Source organism: Schistocerca americana, chromosome X, assembly GCF_021461395.2.
Source record: "Schistocerca americana isolate TAMUIC-IGC-003095 chromosome X, iqSchAmer2.1, whole genome shotgun sequence".
Taxonomy (NCBI): domain Eukaryota; kingdom Metazoa; phylum Arthropoda; class Insecta; order Orthoptera; family Acrididae; genus Schistocerca; species Schistocerca americana.
Genome location: NC_060130.1, coordinates 534,789,118 through 534,802,843, shown reverse-complemented (window position 1 = coordinate 534,802,843; position 13,726 = coordinate 534,789,118). Strand labels below are relative to the sequence as shown.

General features: G+C 41.0%; 1 protein-coding gene across 1 annotated transcript in view; it reads right to left on the bottom strand.

Annotated features, from left to right (window-relative positions):
* Positions 1–12,694, bottom strand: part of LOC124555581 — a 92,698-nt gene extending 80,004 nt beyond the window's left edge. The window contains exon 1 of the mRNA XM_047129545.1: positions 12,545–12,694. The gene's annotated coding sequence lies outside the window, so the exon portion shown is untranslated. The remainder of the gene's footprint in view (positions 1–12,544) is intronic.
* Between the last annotated feature and the right edge of the window lie 1,032 nt (positions 12,695–13,726).

Below are 13,726 nucleotides of genomic sequence, written 5' to 3'. Positions count from 1 at the left end.
TAGACTCTCAGTAACAGCAGAATGGGTCGGTCACGAGAGCTCAGTGACTTCGAACGTGTATCACTTATTGGATGTCACCTGAGTGACAAATCCATTAGTGACATTACCAACCTTTTACAGCTGCTTATCACGACTGCTGGTAATGGGATTGTGAATTAGAAACGCGAAGAAGCAACCACAGCTAAACAAAGACAAGGCAGACCCATGTACCAGTACTGATGGACAGGGACCGTCTAAAATTTTGGTTCAAATGGCTCTGAGCACTATGGGACTTAACATCTGAGGTCATCAGTCCCCTAGACTTACAACTACTTAAACCTAACTAACCTAAGGACATCACACACATCCATGCCAGAGGCAGGATTCTAATCTGCGACCGTAGCAGCAACGCGGTTCCGGACTGAAGCGCCTAAAATTTTGGAGGGTGGTTGTAAAAAATCTAATGAAATCAGCGGAAGGAATCTAGGGATCTAGAAAAGACTGGTGTGCAGTGGTTGAGCAGCTCTTTGTATAACATATTTTGCTGTACACTCAATGCTAAGCGGCGCCTGATGTGGTGTAAAGAGCGACGCCACTGTCCAGTGGAGTGGTGAAGTATGCTGTATCCTGCGGCAATCCAGTGGAACTATTTGGGGGTTGGTGAATACCTGAAGAACGTTTCCTGCCAGAACGTGTAGTCCCCACAGTGAAGCAAGGAAGAGGTAATGTTACGGTATGGTAGCGTTTCTCATGGGCAGGGTGTGCGCCTCTTATTGCGCTTAAGAAAATGCTATATACGGAAGGATATGAACACATTTTACAGACTTGCGTACTGCGTAGAGTAGAGGAACAGTTCGGAGAAGATGACTGTATAGCACGACACTGCACGCTGTCGTAAATCTGTGAGGTAACGAGTCGCGACCCGAACCCAACGGAACACCTTTGGTATGAGTGAGAACGTGAACTTCGTTCCAGACCCCAGTGTGAAACATCACTAAGTTCTGTGGTTTCGGATTTTGATGACCAATGGGCTGCAGTTCCTTCACATACACTCAGATACTTAAAAAAGTGCTGTCATGAAGGTGAAGTGTGGATACACCTCTATATTAATGACCACTAATAGGTGTCCAGATATATTTGATCAGACAGTAACTCAGAAATATCAGATCGAGCCTTATATGTTATGGCTATCTGTGTTAACTTTCCATGAGATTCTATTTCTGCAGGACAAAGTTTAAAATACCCCTCAGCATAAACAGTTAATTCTGTTTCCATTGGGCGCAGGCGACAATAATTATTTCGCTAACTTTTTTTCCACTCGTGATGACACTCAAGGTATTTAATAGTACAACGGTGTCAAATTTCGGATACGGTTTTATTATAAACTGAAGTTTTCCATGTTACCGTATGATACGTTACTTTGACGTATTTTGACTGCCCTTAGCACGGATACTAATAATACATCGAGAGATGTAGTGCAGTGATTAAGTCATGACTCTTGTTCAGAAGGAAGGCGGTTAAAATCGTAGTCAGATCATCTAGATTTAGGTTTTCCGTGATCCCCTCTTGTTCACGTAAGCCGAATAGCTGGGTGGCTCGTTTGAATAGGACACGGCCGATTTCATTCCCACACTCCTCTGCGACACAAACTTGCATTTTGTCTGTCTGATGTCGTCGCTAGAAAGGTAAAAACCAAACAGTCTGTTTTAATTATGCGAGAACTTCCCGGAGACCTTAATTTTGGAGATGACTACGTAGGACTTAAGTTTAGAATTTTACATGTCGTCGACATTTAGGTCATTACTCAGTATCAGTAATCACGGACTGGATAAGAATGGGGGGAGAAAATGACTGCAGCCTTTGAAAGGGACAATCCCGGTGTTCGGACTATCAGTTGAAAGATTCTACACAAGACATGGTTCTTCCAGTATATTATTGCAACTGTCTTTTTTATATCCGTCAATTTCACGTTTCTAATACATACTCTTACGCTGTACATAGTTACAGAAGCGAGTCTCCGAGGATATAAAAAGCTATTGATATGAATGGATATAAAAAGTCCGTGATGATCTTCATTTGACTTTCACCCCGATAACTGCGTAGAGTTGCGACACGCTGACACTGATACACCAAGCGAGACGATAATATTCACGGCCTCGCGTAATCCTGCTCTCGCAACTAACTTATACGTCTGCTGTTTGCTACACTTGTTCTAGCGCGCCCGTAACTCGCTTCGCGATAGCACCAATATAGAAAACATACTGTGGCGAACATTCCAGCGCATGGCCTTCTAGGAACAGAGAAAGTATTATCTTCGACAAGAAGTTAGCTATTTGACTCCAGTGGCTTAGAGTACATGGATGGTTAACATAGTTTCCTATTATATGACTTGTGGCAAAAAATTCGCAGGAATGAGTATTATCATCTCTACAAATATTTAGATCAATCCTAGTACAACACAAACCTTTTTGATGAAAAATTATTTATTAATAAAGAACAAAGAAATTATAATTGCTCCTTTCTGCTTTATTGTCTTAAATTCTGAGACAGCAACTAACGAAGAGGACAGGCGAGGATGAAAAGCCAAGTAAAAAATACACAGGGTACAACATAAGATAGAAATGGGACACCAGCCGAGAATCTTGTTTCTGGCGAGGAACTCTCCTAAAACTTGAGCTGTCCAGAAACGTCTCATGTCCCAGTTCATAACTTCAGTGTTTTAATCTCCCTTCTATTTCATCTCCGAAACCTGGTAGAGGAACTCTGAAGTAGGCCTCAAGTCGAGCCTGTATAGCTGAAATCGCAGAACTAAAGCCAAAGTGAAGATTAAGTGGGCTAGTTAATGCAGTGTTGTTAAAACATGCTGCAAGAAGGATACTTCTTTTGGGTAGGTTTTTTTTAACTGATGATTGCGAACCATTACGAGGCAGACTGATCATTACCGACACTTTCAAACTCAGTCACCTTCGACCGATACCTGAATAGGACATTTGTCAGTATTGATAATTTTACGAAATGATAAAGGAGAAGGAAATTTAATTGTGATGAGGGACTGGAATTCTATAGTATGAAAAGGACGAGAAGTAAAAAATAGTAGGAAAATATGGACCTGGGGACAGGAATGAAAAGCGAAACAGACTGGTAGAATTTTGATCAGAGCAGAATTTAAACATTGCTAAGATGTTGTATACGTGGAAAACACATGGAGACACTGGAAGGTTTCAGACTGATAACATAAAGGTAAGATAGAGTTCAGAACCAGATTTTAAAGTGTAAGGAATTTTCAGCAGCAGATGTGGACTACCACACTTTATTGGTAGATTTATGAACTGTAGATTAAAATTGAAGAAACAAAGAAGAAGGTACGTAGTTAAGGCGAAAGGCTTTGGATACATTGAAGAAACCAGAGGTTTCTGAGGGTCTCTAAGGAAACATTTAGTAACGATTGACAACCGTAGGAAAGGAATACAGTACAAGAAGAATGGGTAGCTTTCAGAGATTAAGTAAGGAGGACAGCAGGTGATAAAATAGCTAAAAAAAAGACAAGGCTAGTATAAATCCTTGAAAAACTCTGATATTGAATTTAACTGACGAAAGGAGAAATTATAAAAAACGCAGCAAGTGAAGCAGGAGAAAGGGAATAGAGAACTCTAAAACATGAGAGACAGTAAGTGCAAAATTGCTACAGGACAAAATAGATCCATGTATAACTAGGGGAAAATGTCGATACCATCAATAAGGAAATTAAGGTGGTCTTTGGAGGCAAGAGGAGCAGTTGCATGAATATTTAGAATCCAGACAGGAAAGGTGGAAGGAATATCTACTGGAGTTATACAAGAAAATTGAACATGAAGGCAATGTTACGGTAAGGGAAGTAGATGCATATGATGTGGGAGATATGATACTGCGAGAAAACTTTGACAGCACTGGAAGACAAAAGCCGAAACAAAGCTCCAGGTGTAGACCACATACTCTCACAACTATTCTTATACTTCAAAGAGCTAGCCATAACAAAACTTTTCCACCTGGTGTGCTAGATTTAGGAGACCGGGGAAATACCCTCAGATTTTAAGAAGAATGTAGCAATTCCAATTCTAGAGGAGTTACTGAGGGGTGTGACGATTATCCAACTGTGAATCGTAAAATACTGGCACGAGTTACTTACAGAAGAATGGAAAACTGGTAGAAACCGACCTCCGGAAAATTAGTTTCGGTTCGGAGAAATGTAGGAACACGCAAGGCAATTTTGGCCCTACGACTTCTCCTAGAAGACTGTTTGAGGAAAGACAGAGATAGATATATATCATTTGTAGAGAAACCTTTTGACAATGTTGACTGGAACACTGTCTTTGAAATTCTAGAAGTAGCAGTGGTAAAATACAGGGACTAGAAGGCTGTTTATAACTTTCACACAAAGCAGACGACAGTTAAAAGAGACGGAGGACATGAGAAGGGAGTGAGCCACGTTTGCAGCCTATCCCCAATTTTATTAAATTGGTACATTGAGCAAGCAGTAAAGGAAACCAAAGGAAAATTTGGAGAACGAATTAAAGTTCAGGGAGAATAAATAAGAACTTTGATGTTTGTCCATGACATTGTAATTCTGCCAGGGGCAGCAAAGGACTGAGGAACAGCTGGAGCGGAATGGACAGTGTCTTGAAAGGAGGCTGTCACACGAACATTAACTAAAGCAAAACAAGGTTAATAGAATGTAGCAGAATTAAATCAGACGATGCTGAGAGAATTAGATTAGGAAATGAGACACTAGGGCAAGCATGCAAGTTTTGCTATTCGAGCAGTGAATAACTAATGACGCCGAAGTTGAGAGAATATAAAATGTAGACTGACAATGACAAAAGATGGCTTTCTAAAAACGAGAAATAAGTGTTACGATGTCTTTTCTAAAAGTGTATGTAGTATACCCTTATACGGTAGTGAAAGGTGGTCGGTAAGCAGTTGAGACGATAAGAAAATAGACGGCTTTGAAATTCGATGCTACAGAAGAATGCTGAAAATTAAATGGATAGATCTCCGAACTAATGATGGGGTACCGAATAGGAGGGAAAAAAATTTGCGGCACAAATTGACTGTAAGAAAGGATAGGTGAATAGGACACATTCTGAGACATCAAAAGATTACACATTTAGTATTGGAGGGAAATGGGGGGGAGGGGAAAGATAAAATTGTAGAGGTAGCTCAAGAGACGAATACAATGAACATGTTCCAATTGATGTAGGTTGCAGTAATATTCGGCTATGAAGAGAAATGTACAGGATGGAGTAGCTTGGAGAGCTGCATCAAACTCGTCTTCAGAATGAAGACGACGAACAAGACGAGACGACGACAAATTAGATTATCCGTCTTATTTGTTTACGTCTTACTTATCTCAGTCTACTTAGAGGTGTAAGAAACACTCATTTCTCTGTTGCAAATAACCGTAATTTTACCGAACTTCGGAAGCTGGTTGATTTTGTTTTACTACTTTAGCCGTTTTCGCCATCCTCTTATTCACTTTGGGAGCGTGATACCAGATGGAGCCACTCGTGCCCCTGCCGCTTCCTTCTCCAAGGCGTTATCCCATTGTAGCATGGTCGACAACTAAAATTTCTCTACTATTCACGAATAACGTCACGTATGTCAGTTACCTGAAGGTGTAAAATCTATATTTAAACATTTAAGTGTTGATTTTCTGAGGTGAAGACGGGAATCACGCCGACATTCGACCGTATGGTCAAGAAAAACTGCCAGTACCCGTACCTGTGTAGAACAGTACAGTGTGAGTAAGTATGTATGTAGGTAGGTAGGTTTGATTCTACTCGTTGCCTGCACCATAATTTGCGCTCGGAAGTTACTCGTACAGCGTAAGTCTCCTCAAATTAATTCCATTATTCTCTGAGAAATATTCACTGAAGTTTTCTGCTCGAGGTCATTACATTGTTCGTATTTCTGTAGATACTTTCTGTCGACATTCAATTCATACTAGCATCCTCGTTCTTCGCTATATTATTTTAGTACCTTGCAATATTTCTCTCAATTATTATAGCCTTTTCCTGCAAGTACGGGACACACTGCGGACACGTTAACTACTACTTTCGATAAAAAATGCATTTTTTCAGCCATAATATCAGTTTACGATTACGAAAACTGTCAGTTTCGTCATTGCTTTGCAAAGGACTAGCGCTTTTGTGCCATTTATAGCTCCACCAGATGATCAGCGACTGAAACAACTCAACGGATGAAGTTTCCAAGTAGGCCTTACAACGTACACTCAAAGTTAAGAAAGAAGACGCACCACGAAGAAATTACCATAATAGGACAGAAATCTATAGATGCGATGTACATATTCAAACAAATGATTACAATTTCAGAAAAATTGGATGATTTATTCAAGAGAAACAGTTTCACAAATTGATCCACTTCTGGCCCTCCTGCAAGCGGTTTTTCGGCTTGGCATTCACTGACGGAGTTGTTAGGTGCCATCCTGAGGGATGTCGTGCCAAAGTCTAACACGCGGGTAAGATCGTCAAAAACCGAGCTGGTTGGAGAGTCCTGCCCATAATGCTCCAAACGTTTTCTGTTGGGAAGAGATCCAGCGACCTTGTTGGCCAAGGCAGCGTTTGGCAAGCACGGATACAGGTGGTAGAAACTCCCGCCGTGTGCGGACGGGCATTATCTTGCGGAAATGTAAGCCCAGGATGGCTTGCCATGAAGACCAACAAAACGGGGCGTAGAACATCATCGACGTACTTCTGTACTGTAAGGGCGCCGTAGTGTATTAACATTATATATAGTCAACACAATGAAAACTGCGCAGATCGACAATGAAGTCTCACAGACATGTGGTAAGTCGTTACAAGGTGCAACATTGTCGCGAACGAATACAGTTATCCAGGACGTTTATCATTTTTTTTACATTATAGTCAATGACCACAAAGTGCCGTTAGACTGTTTCGATTCATATCACCATATTCAGACAAAAAAAAATGTTTGTAAATGCATTCCCGGGTAATGCTTAGTTAGCGGTTATCTCCTTTCGCATATGTAAAGTTATTGTCTTGTTGGTTCGTATAGCTGTAAAGTCCCTATACATGCTACATTTTCACTGCTGACGTGATACAAGTGATATGACAACTTCACATACGTATTGGAGTGCCAAGGAGATTTCAAGCAGTACTTCAGGCGTAAATTCTTGGTTGTTTGGTCTGCAAGTCAGCAGGGACAGGCCAGAGAACGTGTTTAAGTTCTCCACAGCTTCATGACCCAACACAAGGACTTTCGAGATTCAAGGAGGGAGGGAGATAAACCAACTAAGCGGTACTCTGCAATGCTTTTAGAAGTAATATTTTTCGTCTGAAGGTGGTAATTATGGAGCGAAATCTATAGTCTGACGACACTGCGATCAGTGACTGGAATTAATGAAATTTCCTCAAGTTGTTTTATTTAGTATGTTATGGACGATTAGATGGGCAGAAAAAATAAACAGAGTAATCATGGCCTAGAGTTATTTTGGTGAACTAAAATGAGTTTTCAAAATGAAGGTTCCGATGTGTTTGAATTAGAAAGTTTACAATGAGTGTGCATTACCAATTTTCACTTGCTACAGTGAGACATGGATTGTGAATGTGAAAAGCATTTATTCGCAAACTTATCGACTGCAGATGGACCAAGGAAGTTCTCTGCTGCATATCGATAGAGAAAGATCAAGACCGCGTAATGGGTGATGGACAGGTGACAGAACACTGAAGAGCAACGTGAATGCATTCAGCTCAAGACTAATTCGAGAAAAATTCTAGGAAAGGTATTGTTATCCATCAGAGGATGTCATGATGAGCCAATGGTGAAATTCGTCTTATTTCCGAATATGTGAGTTAAAGCCGGATGAGTGCCATTGTGATTTACGTCCCTGATCCTTAATGTGGGTGAAATGCAAGATGTTCAGTGCCACTGTCAATTCCTCTGCCACTGGAGACAAAATCTGCGGACGGATTCATCGTGAGCGTTGCGCCCCCTTGCTGACCTCGTGTGTAATAACGAATATTCTTCGAGTTTATGTATAAACTGAAGTCCAGAACACACACTTATATTGTTGTGACCTGTTCAGCCGAAATGGGTTATCATCAGAAGCCATCATTTTGGACCTTAAGTGATCTAATTCAGCTGAAACCACTCGCTACAATGAATACAAGTTCCGGGCTGATTTTTTTTAAATAAAATTATATAAATAAGTTTTCTCTTGGTAACACGACACATTTGTGTTAAGATAATTCGGGTTCAATTTAACATTAAAATTCCAAATTAGCAAATTAAGTCAGAATTCTACCATCCTGCTAAGAAATCAATCCAATGGTAGCTAATGGAAGTAATTTTCTTCGCTAGAACGTATCTTGCGAACGGATAAGATGTAGTGCGTGAAGCTATTTTTCATTTTTAGAATGTTATCTGAGAACTGACATACAGTCACTTATCAGTTTTATGCATTAACGTTACATGTTCTTGTTTCAATGCATTTATCTTGTTTTCTCTTTTTGGCAAATGGACACACATGCTTACTCGCTTTTTGCGAAAAAATGTGCTAAAACGGCGCATTCGAAATACGAAGATCTACTCCCAAGATGAGAGTCGAACACACGATCTCTAGATACTAACAGTATCCTGTACACGGGGAAGCCACGACCTTGTCTGGCTTTCGACGCAATCCTTGCGACCCGCGCAGTATCACAGATGACAACCTTGTCCGCTTGTTACATGGTGTCATTTGAAAATAATTACGTTCTTTATTCCTCTTTACTTTATTCTACACAAAGCTACTTTCAGAACCCTTTCTCCCTTTCAACATATTTTACATGGTCGCAAAACTTTTGCATCCGCTTACTTGAAGTTTATAAACTACTTGAGTCTGTATCTGCAGACGTATAACCGAAGGAGCATCTCTCATTTGAACTACAACAGCGTCAATTTACGAGGTAGTGATTGCTGTATGACGAATCGTTATATACCTGAAGTAATTTCTCGCACGTTCTAAAAAATGAATGAGATACAGACCCGCGTGTGTCGGTAAAATGTTAAGCATTCGCTTACGCGTAAGGTTTTAATTCAATGGATTGTAATATGGGTTAAAGAGCTCTTTTTCTGGTCGAATGCTCCATCAAGTGGCAACGATTTATGCTGTTACGTATTTATGGAAGACACTGAGAACATTAGATGATAACCCGGTAACTTATCGAGAAGAATAAGAAGAACCTTACTTTGGTGGTTTGTGTAGCTTTCTTACACTATGCTGCGATGGTTTCTAACAAATTCGTACAAATTGTATGGATAATCCCCTACGTATGCCTCACACAGTCTACGCTAGTATGTGCTCTGTTTCTAATGAGGTGCTAAACACAAAGAAAGCGTATCGTCGTTACGAGATAGGACATTTTTCTCGCTATCGTGATACATTAAAACGCTGCTTTAAACTCGCTACGGTTTCTTGCTCTCGTGTCAGCACAGGCAAATTAGTGCAGAGATCTGAAAACAAATGCGGAAACTGATCGGATTGTTTCGTAAAATCATTGTATCGAGTGAATTGACACAGTGCTACATTCTACATTTAGAATATTAGTAGGGGAAAAAAAAGACAGCACCCATGACAACTAAGTTCTTGAAGTGTTAGGCACATTCTTTTAAAAGAACTATTTAATTTATTACTTCTTCTACAAAGTCAATTATTTCGGCAGGATAATTAACACACATTTCACCCAACATGATGACAAACCAGAATTTTGACTGCCATTCGAAGCTCACAGTATTGCAGTATTGTTAGGAGTACTACTGACATCCGCGGAACTTTCAATTCGTACTTCAGCGTTAGTTTCTGCAAGCAAAGTAATATTCCTATTAGCTTAAGATTTTCTCACATCATCCTCTGAGCATTATTCGGAACAGCCAGTATTTTCCAGCACGAAAGATAACTTAGAGGATCTCAGAGGAAGTTGCACAATGACTAATGACGACAGTGTTTGCTGTTTCGTGTGACAGTGTTGACATGTCAGAGATTTACATTTGTCTGCCAGTCTATTCCTCCCAGGTTTCGGACTTACTGATCAAATATGTAATGCTTTCCCTCAGAAGCCCAATGCAGCTCCTACTTCAGAAATAGACTGATAAGTATTTGTCGTATTCAGAACCATTTCCGCAGGTTGTTTTCAGATAGAAGTGTTCAAGTTCCTCTTTATAAAAGAGCAAGTTAACTTTTTTGTTGAACACTTTTCTCTGAAACTAAATATTTCACTTTTTGTTCTTAATCAGGACCGTTCCATAACATTATCTCGTATCATTGGAACTCAGATTTCATACCGTTTTGATTATGATATAGAGTATTTGCATGATTCTCACCGAATTCATGACATGGGATAGTGCAGTAATCTTGTTTTTCTCTTAGGTTAGTTACTTTAATGTTCCAGTATTTTCAGTTAAAACTGAGGATGGGTTGTGAGTTGGGTTGCCAGGTGTTCGGTTTTTTTACCAAATTGATTGGTATTTCAGTCCCGTGTTCGGTAGTGAAGTATGAGTGGTTCAGTATTCTACGAATTCCATTTATTTCTCTATTTATTGATTTGCAAAATCAACATACATGCGTAACATACAAAAAAATTATCAAACGATACTGGCGGTTTCATGCAGAAGCACCTACGTGGAAAGAATGTCAAATGTATCATTTATGGTCTGGCGCTCGAAATATACTGAGTATCTAAATGGTAAACGCAGAATGATTTGTTCGCTGTAATTTTAAGTTTACAACATGTAGCGGCTCTTACAAAACATTAAAGGCAACAAAAATTTGTTGAAATCTATAGCTACCAATAATAAATATAACTTTTAATGTTTATTAATTGTGTTATTGTGCTCACCCTAAGCTCGGTAAATCCTTTCGCCAGGCAATGTTCGGTAATTCTGTCAACTTGATCTGGCAACCCCAGTCATGAGTAGTGCCTTGAGCGCTGTCAGTAAGAGCTTTCGACAACTTGTTTGTTGTTCTACACGACACAAAATATACGAGATGTTTCGGCACAAGATTAAGGCAGATCATGTTCGTGGACATATTAAATAACTGAACAAAGATACGACATTGCTCGCGCAACGTTCTGTACCGGCTCATTTAATTTGCGACGTCCACTAATTGTTAGCTTTCCGACTACGCTAGGAACATGGAACAGTTAACAACGAAGACCTGTTTATAACAATCAGAATAAATTGATTATATTGTTAAATACAGTTTTATATCACCTTTTCTTTTCCTATTCATTGAAGTTTGTCGAGCGATCTGAATGAATTCCTTGCCAACACATACTACGTGACACGGGAACAGAACCATCGTAGCGTATTGGTATCGGTGTTTCTGTAGCCATCAAGAACGGTTCATAAAAATTACTAAAATAAATTTTTTCCAGTATTTTGGATTATGTGGAGTTCAATCTCTCAGAATAAAATTATGATACGGTGGGATTGATATACAGAAACTATTTCGAGCGTTGCGAGTCGCACCGTATCAGTTAGCCATGCTGCTCTAAATTTCAGTACGAACAACAGTTTAACAGTTTACTGGCAACAGCTATGTACTTCAAGCTAACAATTTAAACAATAAGTCAGTGTTAGCAGCGCATAAGACATTACTCGGCACCATTACGGCAGCAGGCAAATTTGAGCCTTGTTGGAGAGGATGCAACCCTCCTCGCTGACAGTGATTCTTCTTCCACTGAAACAGAACCGAATATCTTACCGCTTTTAAACAAAAGAAATCGCACCCTATTGTCAGTTTCCAATTGACAGCGATTCCGACGCATGTGAAGTAATAACAATCCTGATTTCTGTGGTCTCTCCTGACGTTATAACAGCCAGTTTTAAAAATAATTGCTGATTAGGTGAACTGTGTCGATGCTTCTGTTTAACAATCTATTTTTATTAATTTTTACCGGCGGCACGACTACCATCATGTTTCAGTCACATTGTATTAAATATTGGCAATATGCTGTTACGGACTACGGTATGACTAAACACTTATGGATAAGAAATTGCAAGACCGAAAAAATAATGGATATTCGCAAACTGGCCACGACGCTTGCTTGTTGATAATGCGACTGATAATTTGTTTATTCAGCATTTCTAAGAAGTGGTTGCAAAAACATTTTAGCGCCATATAATATTAACATCGCAATCGACTACACCGTCAAAATAACTGTGCGAAGCAAGTCACGAAGCAAACATTAAAATCTTCAAATTTGCCTCTTTCCACCACGTTTCGTACAATGCTAACTGTACTATCAACAGGATGTAATTCGAATGTTTGACATAAAATCTAGCGACGACAGACGACGTTTATCTGTAGCTTTTATACCGGAGCCATTGCCGGTGGCGATGTTGCAAGAACACGCACGGGGCACGCCGACTTGTGCGTCGCCTATCCCGTAAACATCGCTCGGTTGCGTGACTTGCAGCTGTTTCAGAGCTTGGGCAGCGACACGCTTGCTCCGATACACAAACTTCAGCAGTCTGGTAACTGAAGACACTAACGGGAAGCACGTACCTGAAGAAACTATGGAAACAGATGCGGCGAGCAGCGCTGTTGCAGGCGCAGGGCCATGAGGCAGGGCAGAACAGAGCACTGTGTGCCCGGCGCGGCGGTCTTAGCACTGCGGCGTGCGCAGCCCCACCGCCCCTTAACACAGCAGCCGTGTCACGTGGTCAGCCGGTTGCCGCCACGCACGTGCTTCCCCTGCGCCGCCGACCTGCCGGCTGAAGCACTTGCCGCTGCAGCCAGATACATCAGTTTCGCCTCTCTTTCAAGGGTGTGCTCAGGTTCTGAGCTTTGGAGGGAGGGGGGCACTCAAATTAGCTTCGTGTTAAATAACAAAACATTTTCCAGATTTCACGAGAAACGGTTCTGGGTACATTTGCTGCTTGTCTGTATCCATTACGTTATACATAATCTGATCAGAAGTATTCCGATACCCATTAGAGCAAATTACTGTGGAGTGGATCTACGCTTCGCCTTTAAGGCGTGTTCGACTCTAATGGGGACATTTTCAGTGAGGTGTCTGATTGTCGATTGAGTAACTGCAGCCCGTTCTCCCTCAAGTGCCGAAACCAAAGAACGTAGTGATGATGTAAGATGGGCTCTGGAGCGAAGTCGACGTTCTAACTCGTGCCAAAGGCGTTCCATAGGGCTCAGGTCGGGACTAAGATGGCCTAGTACATTCAGGTATGTTATGGTCTACACACTATTGCCTCACAGATGCTGCTTTGAGAGGCTGCATTGTCATGGTGATACAAACGTTCATCGTCTGCGAACTATTTCTCTACAGAATGAGATTTTCACTCTGCAGCGGAGTGTGCGCTGATATGAAACTTCTGGCAGAAGTAAAGCTGTGAGGACGGGTCGTAAGTCGTTCTTGGGTAGCTCATTTGGTAGAGCACTTGCCCGCGAAAGGCAAAGGTCCCGAGTTCGATTCTCGGCCCGGCACACAGTTTTAATCTGCCAGGAAGTTTTATTTCTCTACAGTACGCAGTAGGCCATCGAGTGCCGGCCGGGGTTGCCGAGCGGTTCTAGGCGCTACAGTCTGGAACCGCGCAAGCGCTACGGTCGCAGGTTCGAATCCTGCCTCGGGCATGGATGTGTGTGATGTCCTTAGGTTAGTTAGATTTAAGTAGTTCTAAGCTCTAGGGGACTGATGACCTCAGAGGTTAAGTCCCATAGTGCTCAGAGGCA